We start from the raw sequence: 10,343 nt of genomic DNA, 5'->3' as shown, positions 1-10,343 counted from the left end.
ATGCACTGTTCCAACCCCCCTCACTGCTCTGACCCTTCATATTCCTTAGGTCTGCACTAAAAAAGTTATAAGAATCTGCAAATGTTACAAGAAGCTCTTGTTAGGGGGGAACTTAGTATTAGGAAACCCTTGATCAAATAACTCAAGGACTTGCTTGCCTTTGATCACACTCAGTTCCATTATTCAAGAAATTCAGGAATTACATGACCTTAACTGCTTACTAGAGTCTTTCATCTTCCCTCTGTTAAATGCTAATTTCTTTGACAATACATCTAAAGTAAAATCAGAGTCTGAATGTGGATTTTAGAGCACTTTAAAATATCATTCTTAAACTAGACATTTGGGTTTAGGGCAAAACTTTCAAAAGGAGCCCCTGAAGAATGCAGGGAACGTGCCCAAGGCACATTCTCTGAAAACTGCCGAGGGTAGGGCTTAGACTCTCAAGTCTGGTCTACACTACAGAGTTAGGTTGACGCAAAGCAGCTTATGTCCACCTAACTCTGGACGTGTCTACGCTTAAATTTCACTCCCGCCAACGTAACTGCTCCACTTCCTTGAGTGGTGTAGAGTCAAGGTTGATGTAGATAGGTCGAAGAGTGTCAGTGTGGACGCTGCATTGCTTATGTCGACTATTACTGGCTTTCAGGAGCCATACCACAATGCCTCACACCAAAAATGCAATCGATACAAGTTTCTCCCGGTGAGGATACAAACTGTAGATACGCCCAAGTGATGTAATTACTGCAGCGGCTGTATGCCAATGTAAGTTAGATCAACTTAATTTTGTGGCATAGACATGGCCTCAGTGCATGGGTGCTGCTCAGGTTTAAGGACCCCAGCATGAGCCTGAGCTATCCAGTTACTGTAACAAGCTGCCTGCAAACCCTAGTCTTGCTGCATGTGCTCATTTCACTCTTTTAAATGTGTCAGTTTAGCTCCTGCAGATCTAGAATGTGAAATTTGTCCTTAATACATTTTTCAGTATTGCTTCCTGTGATGGGATGTATAGACCTCACCTTGTGGCAGCCAGGAAGGGCTTAATAGATGAGTCAGTTCCCTCTCAAGCTGTGACTAATTGGCCAATTAATCACAGCTGGGATAAAAGGCTGCAGAGTGGGGCTGCTAGAGGGGCTAGGAGCTAACCAACTGGAGAAAGTGCCTTAGCAACAAAAAGAAAAGGAGTACTTGTGGCACCTTAGCTAAATCACAAGCAGCTGAGATCAGTTTAGGGGGGATTTGGAGCAATAGGTTGAGCCCCCCAGGAGTGGACAAAAAACCTCCAAAACATTGGATTTTGTAAACAGCTGATTTTTTAGCGGGATTATATTTCAGGAACCTCTTGCTCAAAGGATCCCAAATTTGGGCTACTAACCCTATCCCCCATATCCTTATGAGGCACAGCAAATATCAAGACTATCCAAGTCCCCCATTGGCCAGTTGCCTCTTAAGAGCCCTTAAAATTCTCATCTTTTAAACAACAAGTGATTCAAATTTAGAGCTGCTGCTCTGCTATAATGCAAATAGCCAAAATGAGCTATTTGTGGGTTGCAGGCCCTTAATGGTTAACTCATTTGGAGTCTTCTGGTGAACAAACTGACTTATGAGGCTTAGTACGCTGCTAGGGGTATGTTGTGTTCAGCACCTCAAGTGGTGTTTTGTTTTGTTTTTTTAAATTAACAGTAGTCCACTTAACTCATTTGGTTTTATTACAGTGTTAACTCGGTCTGCTGGTATCTGTATTTGCTCAATAACATTTAATTTTACCATCTGGTCAAATTTTGCTTTTACCTTCCCTCTCTGCTAAATGAAATGTTAGGTGTCGATATATTGTGGTTGGCACCCACTGGGATTATTATGGATTTGATGAATCCCAGTTCATTACATGGTCGCACTACATGCTGTTGCAGCCTTTGTGCTGGACACAGTGTATTGCAAGGACTTCCACACTTATTGCAAACAAATTGGTCCCTGACATTTGTTTACCCTTGTACTGTGTCTTTCTGCTTTCGTGTGCATGCTTCACTGGATTCACTTTAGTCCTTTCACTGCTTATTAACGTTTTCATTGAGAAGCACAGCTCTCACTAGCCCCACAAATAACTAATGTTCTTTGCAAAGTCAAGTCCGCCTCTCACAATATCCTTGCTTTGACCTGTTCATCTGTTATACCACTCCGATTAGTTCATCGGTTAACCAGTCAGGTTTTCATGGCTTAGCTGAGCTTTATTAGGTAAGTTTGTACCAAAAGGCTCAATTATTTCATCTGGCTATTGGGTTTTTTGCTTAAAAACAAAAAAGTGTCTATGCCAAGTGATCTCCTTCTGTGGGTCACAGTATTGTGGATGGTTTCAGAGTAGCAGCTGTGTTAGTCTGTATCTGCAAAAATAACGGGAGTACTAGTGGCACCTTGGGGACTAACCAATTTATTTGAGCATAAGCTTTCGTGCGCTACAGCTCACTTCATCGGATGCATAATATTGTGGATATGTTTGAATTATTTTTGTCTGGCAGTCTGCAGTCTCCTCCATGCTCCCACTGGACTGGATTGCAAGTCCTCAAAGCGTTTAGGCTTGCCCCACGCACCATTGTGTTTCTCTCGCTCAGATTTCTGAGCAATATCACTTGCTTCCAAGAAATTCTGGAAGTTCTCCCGCAGTTCTCTGCCAGCTTCCCTCCCCGGCTGGGGAATTAAAGTGGCTTTAGTTAATTCATATTTCTTTTTTTTTCTAAAAATGCTCTCCTCTTCAGACACAGGGTGATTAGAGGCGGTTGGGAACCTGAATTTCTATTTGGCAAGAAATTCCAATATTTTTGAAACCAAATTAGTTCCAAATCGGTATGAGAAGCTGCAGTGTCCCACAAAACACCTTCCAAAACCTTGGTTATTTGGAACCATTAAAACGTTTCATGTTCATTTTATTATACTGACCATTAAGTCAATTTTAATATAGTCAAAACTAATCAAAATGATACAGTTGAAACAAGGTCTTGAACGGAAAAAGTTAAACCATTTGTCAAAATAGACATATTCCCACAAAATGTTTAGTCAAAACTACCTTTTTCTGGCAGAAAACTATTCCATCAAATTTGCTGACCGGTTCTACCTTGTGATAAAGGTACAAAATGCAGGTGTAGTGGAAAGAGCATGAGCTCTATTTTGTGGCCCCAATCGCACAACGTGAGGTAGGGTTCCAAAAAGTTGAAGGCCCTGCTGCTGACTCAAAGGGCTACTGCCACAGATGTGGTTCAGAAACAAGCGAATGGCTTTGAAAAGACTGAAACAGACCCAGAGCGTGAGACCACAACCCCACTGCCTTGATTAATGGGGGAAAGTTCTAATTACAGCTTGCAAATAACAACAAAGTAAGTCCAGATGAGAGGCTTTTGAGTGTCAGGACTAGCGGAAGGAACAGGACCTCTCCCACAGTCTGTGGTAGTATCCCAGCTCCTGTATTTGGATTTGAGAGTGACCCGAATTAAGCAGAATGATACTTTAGGGCTGTCTCTAGAGTGACTTCTAATGTTCACTAAGGAGAACATAGGCTTTGCATTTTTCACCAGCAGATGCTGGAGACAAAGACCGTATCATGGCCAGGCTTTGACAAGTGGGAAGTTCCCTGCATCACCCAGTTTCCCAATCAGCTGCTCATCAACTGCTCTGATGAGAGGTGGGGTTGGGGCAAAGGCAACCCTGCTCTTGCCAGCACGAAGACAGGAGCAACTGTAGCACATATCTCAAAAAGGTTCTCCTGCCCTCCCATAGCCATCTCTTAGGTCTTCCAATCACCCTCATCAATTGAGTCCCCCCACCAGCCTCTGTTTGCTGATCTTCTTTGAGCTCCTCTGCTGATCTGTCTGAAAACATCAATTCGACTATCAAGAGGAGACCTGAACAGTGCAGTGTGCTCCATGTTTGGGGACCTTGATGCGAGCTGTGGGTACTCAACACTTCTGATAATCACTTCACTTATTTACATGTCTAAATAGGCATGTAGATGCCTAATGGCAGCGGTCACACGGAAAATGTTGGCCCAGTCATTGACCCCTGCTAGAGGCAGGATCCAGCACTGGATAGGCTAGTGCTCTGACAAATCTTGTGTTCTGCGAGCCTCTCCTCCTGGAGTGGGGCGAGCCCAGTGCCATGTGCTGCATAGACCGCTCTTATCTCTCAGTCCCTGCACTGAGTCTGGCTGGTTTTTGAGTAGCATGACAAACATGGATGAATGTGAATTAGGTGCGTCAGTGTTTGAGAACAGCCCCTAAATCAGACACCGGCAGGAGGGCTCCTCTGTATGGGTTTTACAGTCCCCCAGCTTCTGCATTTTAATCTCCTTTTACTGTTTTCATTTCCTGCTTTGCTGGGGTTTGTGTTTTTAAGTACCAGGCTGTGAGGGATTTCAGGTGACACTTGAACTAAATCTTACCCCACACATGTGAAGGGAGAGATTTATTGTCCCAGGGTTGACAGCAAAGTGAGGAGCAGCTGGGCATGTTTGAAATTCATCTCTCTCCTGTCAGCTCAATGAAAGTTCAGTGTGGCAGGGATACATTGCAAGTTATGTTTTTCCCCCCAGTTAGACTCCACTCAGCCACAAACTACCTCAGTAAATAAAAAGTGCCCACAACTGATCATTAATGCCAGGAGTACTCCTCTGTCCATGTCCCTCCAGGCTGGCTGGGCAATAAAACACCATCTCGTTACAGCAGACCAAGGAAGAAGACAAACTGGGCCTGAGCTGGCAGGAGGAAAATGCAGGCTTGTCACATTGAAACCAACATGGAGAGTCTGACATTGGGCTGGGGACTGGAAACAATGACCAGAGATGAGGATGGGAATTGGAAACCAGCCCCAGAGGCCATACAGTGGGATGTGAACTGGGAACAAAAACTGACACTGGAGACTGGAATTTAGGATGGGAAATGGAAACCAAAACAAACTCCAGAGAGTGGAAAAGGAAACGAGGCCTAGGAAGCAGACACCGAAGAAAGAGGAGTCCTGGAGACTTGAGATTCTGTATCTGGAGGATTCATGCTTTATGGTGGTATGCAGCAAACCCCAGACAGCGTCCTCTCCAGCAATGGGAGGATGCGCATAAAGAGCTGCATAGTCCTCAGTAGCCTTGAATAGCAAGCTGATAAGGCTGGCTGGGAAAAGCAGAGGGTATGGGCCTGTTGCTACTGCTGGAGCCCTCGCCCAACCTTCAGACTCCAACCTTGGCTCCAGAGTTGTAGGTTCACCAAGTGTTAATCCTCGGATCCAGGCCAAATTCCAACCTGGGCTAATTCCATTCTGCTCCCTCAACTCACCCTACAGTTTCTACTGAATACACAATTCCTCTTCACTTCCTGTCCTCAGATGTCCTGCAGTGTTGCTGCAGGGATGCCAGACAGCTGGTGTGTTCCACAACCCAGGAAGACAAGCCCTTTGTCAATTATGCACAAAGTCTGCAAAGCACTTTGCGATCCCTCTTGGAAATAAGTAAGATGAATTGAAAGTGATACTTGTCGCTGTCACCATCCTTTAGTACCTCGTGGGAGTAACTGAAATCTGGTGCTATAAATCCCATAAATGGGCTATTAATATTGATAGGAAAAAACCTCTACAGGGAGAGAGGAAAAGTAGAAGAGGTAGAGAGAAGGCCCTGTATGTTAAAGCCAATGAGTCATAATGTTATAATGCAGGGGGATTGGAGGCAAAGATCCAAGGAACATACAGTAAAGGACGAGCGACCTTGGGCGTCTGCTTCACACCTCTCCATTCCCATGAGTGAGAGAGCTTCCTGGATCAACTTTCAAGCAGCTCCATACTGCAGGGAACAATACTCCCATGGGAGGCTTTTAACAGTCCAGGCATCTGGATGGATGACAGATACAAATCAACAAAGATCAACAAAGTTGTTCTTGTGGCGAGACCAGTCCTATGATCCAGAACACAGACTCCAGGAAAAGGAAAAGTCTTTCTGGATCTGCTCCTTGCCAAAATGGAGGGATCGGGTGAGAATAGGGAACCAGTGACCAGCAGATCCAGAGACCATGTGCTACTTGAGTTTGGCATGTGGAAAGGACTGGTCATTGCATACAGCAGTACAACTGCATTAGATTCCAGGAAGAATCTGGTGAGTAACGTCCAAAAGGAGGTCCTTACAATCACCAGTGTGGGAGAAGGTGGCTGTGGAATCCTAACTGTAGGTCCTCTGGAAAAGAGGAATGGGAGGAACCAGGAGCAGCCAATGTGGCTGGGCTAGGGTTGGCTCAAGGATCCAGAACCAGTACTGGCAACAGAGAAGGTGAGCTGTCACTCACATGGGAACTCTCCAAATCAGGGAAAGCTGCAGAGAAAAGATCAGGAAAAGCAGAAGGAGTTAATGTTGTCAGAGGGGCCCAGGGTGTATGATGGATTTGTAAAAATCCGTGGGGGTGGGGGAGATACTTAAGTTAGGGGGAATAAAGACCACGGGAGGTGGGTGTTTTAACAGGGACTCAAACAGGGCATCTCACCCATTCTTTAACAAGAGAAATAAAGTGAGGGAGGGAGATTGTAACATAGCTACTGATGAAGAGCAGGGGAGGGAACTGCTGTGTGAGCAGATTTTCTAGGGGCTTATGAGATGCCTTCTTATGGGAGGGGCTGCCTTAGAGGGCTGTAAAGAGAAGAGGTTTGTGCATGATTCCAGGAAGAGGGTCCTGCTGCAATTGGGCTTAAGCCCAGAGCGTGGTGAGCTAACGCATATGCCTGATGTATAGGTAGAGGCAGAGCCTTTTGGAAGCCTTGTCCCAGGTGATGGCTGTCTCTCGAGCACAGGCCAGACCAGGCTGCCTTACATCTGTCAGTGGATAACCCTTACCCCTGTGCAGTTCCATCCAGGAGGCACTCTGAGGGTCCGGTGAGCAACTATTCATCACCATTGTCTGACATCCTCCCTCAATACTGCAAACCTGGGCCTGTTTGCAAGTGCATGCAACCAGACCTGCACTATATCACCACCACCAGTAGCCACAGCAGTTGATAAATCTACTGTTCTCCCTCTGAAGAGCTCTTCTATCCAGTGCCAAAGTCATCTGTCAGGTACAGCAGTGTGAGCCCCATGCCTGACCCCAAGGTGAAAGTTACTAACAATTGCTGTTCTATTCAGAGGCCCTTAGAGCCACTCCGGTAGTGCCTTCCCCAAAACGGGATGCTCTCAGGACTGTTGAAGTGGGTCGCTCTAGAATGTCAAGCAGTGGTTTCCTGAGCAAAGCCTGAAGCTCAACACCATTCTGCGGGGCTAGCATCATCGTCTTCAAAGGAGGGACTGACTGTAGAGCCCACCTGCTAGGCTACCATCTGGGCTTTCAAATGGCACAGACACCAAGGATCTACCTGTGAGAGTTGGGTCCATGCCATAAAGACCTTCTGCCTATCGAACCGAGTAGGAGAGGGCATGTTCTTGTGCCCACTTGCTTTGACCGGCTTTCTCCTGTAGGGGATACTGGTGCTGCTCCTCTGTGCTGGTTTATGATGCTCTGATGTCACAAAAGCACTGGGTTGTAGGTGGAATTGGCCCACAGGGCCTGCCCCAAAACATGGCTGTTCTACTCTGTGCTTAGAGCTGGCACAACAGCTGTAGGCTGGCCCCGCACAGCCTTCAGTGTTGGTGTAGGCAGGGCTGGGGGGAGGGCTAGCTAGTGTGCACTGTACTCCAGCCATTCTCAGCTGTCAATAGCCCAAATATTTCTTTGTCTGTCCTATACCCCCACCCCACCCAGAGACACCTGGCCCACAGCCAGGCTCAGTGCAGATCTGTCATTCTTGATTGCAGTGCCTGGAACCTCCGCCCTGACCCTGCGTACCCTGCAATCTCACGCCCTCCTTCAAAATACACAGTGTGGGTTAAACTCCCAGCCTCTGCCTTGGTCACTTCCCTCCCAGGGCCAGTCTTGCCTTGCCCCCACCCCCCACTTGGCACCAACCTACACACTGCGCTACCCCTTGGCTCTGACCTCCAACTTGGCTGCTCTTATGGTCTTGACCTCCTCCCAAGCTGGGGCCAGGCACTTAAGAAATCAAATCTTTCTGCAGACTGACATTTTTCCTTAAAGAAGTCAGCTATTAAATCTTGAGTGCAAAATTAATGGACCTTCAAGGGCTCCCTTGTGTGACCACGCTGTATGATGGCAGTGGAGGAGTGAACCTCAGTGAGGTTCAGGAGTAGCAGGAAGGTTTTGTACTTTCCTTAAGATGTGCTGAGGCGGGGGGGGGGGGGGAGTTTAAAATTAGCATCTCACAGACCCACTCATCTGGCACACAGTCCCCAGGGCGCTTCAGGGTGCGTCCCCTGAAAGGTGAGGAGAGAGCAGTCCAGCGATGGCACCAATTCCAGTCTCTCGGCTGTGTGAGACACGGGCCAAGGCAGACTCCCCAATTCCATTTCATCCTGCTCTAGAGGGAGCTCAGCAGGAGCTTGCAGTGAAGGAAAGTTGTACAAGCTGAAAATTGAATCTGCAACGATTCAGCATGGAAAAGAAATCTGTGTTTACACATTACAAACTAGAACTCTCCTGCTCTTAAGTTGTGGGCCCCATTGCCTTCTGGCCCCTTTACACAAGGCTATGCTAGAGGAACTGGCTACCAGTAGCTCTCCAGCCTCCCCCATGACCAGGTCGGTGCCAGGCTGTGGGGAGAGAGAAGGGTGGGTGACAAATATAAAACTGATGAAAGAGAGAATTTAGTTAACACAACTCATGATTAATCTGTGGGACTCACCGCTGCAAGGGCATAGTGAGACCAAGAACTTAGCAGGATTCCCAAAGGACCAGGTGAACACCATGAAGCCACCTGCAACTATATCTGATAGGATAACTATGTGTATGGCATATAGACCTCCTGCTTCAGGGATAAACCAACCACTGCCTGATGGGAGTTAAAAAGAAACTTCCCCTCTGGGCAGGGAGTTGCAGAATTGTCCATCATGGGAGTTTCTTGTACCTTCCCCAGAAGCATCTGGTTGCTCTCAGGGTCTGATTATAAAAGCCGATGGAGCACCACCAGCTCATCTACTCAGGCAATGTGTTGTACATGCTATGCTCCTGATCTCGGGTGCATGTATTTCTGAGCCTTGGCCCTGATGCGGAGTCGGCTTGGCCACTGGTGCCTAGAGTCTGAACCTGTGCTTTCATAGGCTCAGTGTCAGCCAATCCACCCTCTATCGCTCCCTTCCTTTGTCTAGCTGAGGGAAAATACCACTTAGTCTTGATTTCAATTTCACAGCTGCTGCTGCCACTGCTGCTGAGGGGAAACAGCTGATCTCTGGGCACACGTTACAGACATGGATAATCATTCTGGAGTAATTACCAGCTCACTACCTCAGAGGAATTCACCGGTGAGAAGTCCCTGGGAGCTAATTATGCTGTGTGTGTGTGTGTGTCTGTCTGTGTGTGTCTCTCTCTCTCTCACTCACACCCCCCGCCCCTCCCAGTGATCAGAGCAAATGCAGCACTTTCTGCAATAGCTTCGCCCATTCCCCTGTCATGGGGGAGTGCTCTCCCATCCCTGGATCGGGGCTGCTCACCTTTCCTACTGGCAACTGCTCTGGACCCAAAATTGCAGCCCTGCTGCTTTACCTATCCAGTAGGTAGGGTTTTTGACATCTATCAGTGCCCTGACTGGACAGTAAAACAAACTCTACAGGCCTACTAACACCTGTTGCTCCTCACGGACCAACCTGGTAGAATGAACCCCAGGGCTACTTGCACCAGCCCCCCACCTGAGTTAGACTGACTCAGTGCAGGCTCAGCAGTGCCAGGGATGGGAGCAGGGAAGAGAGAGAAGATGTTGCAGGGCCAGGGTTAAGGGGAGTTGGGACAAATGCTGCAGTGCAAGAAGTAGGAAGAAGGCCTTGCCCTACAACCACAGCTACCTCCATGGGTGTCTTCTTCTCAGGTTGGAGGAGCCGTACCAGAATAAGTGTCCCTAGGGCTTAATGCCAACTGGAGTCAGATCTTAGGTGGGCAGGCCCTTTCTACCAGTGGGATTTGGGGCAAGGGCTAAAGTACATTGAAACAGGATGTGGAGGAAGGGTTTGTACCCCACCAGCCGGGGAGCTGAGGGGGAACACTGCTCCTCCATGGCAGGGAAAGGAGGGGACTTTTAGCACAGGAGTGGGAGGCTGAGTTGGACCTCCACCACATCTCTTATTTTCACCCCTGACTCAGGGCCCATTTCAGTCCCACTTGGGATAGCCCTGAGGGGTCCATGTTCGGCCTACTGGAGGCAACCTCTCAGGGCTAAGTCCTAACAGGGATCAGACTGAACTGCCTAGCCACAGGCTCTCTGGGCCCACAGGAACCAGAACCCCAGACTGCCAG

The sequence above is a fragment of the Caretta caretta genome, chromosome 6, assembly GCF_965140235.1.
Source record: "Caretta caretta isolate rCarCar2 chromosome 6, rCarCar1.hap1, whole genome shotgun sequence".
Classification (NCBI taxonomy): domain Eukaryota; kingdom Metazoa; phylum Chordata; order Testudines; family Cheloniidae; genus Caretta; species Caretta caretta.
Note: the sequence above shows the minus strand (reverse complement) of the source record.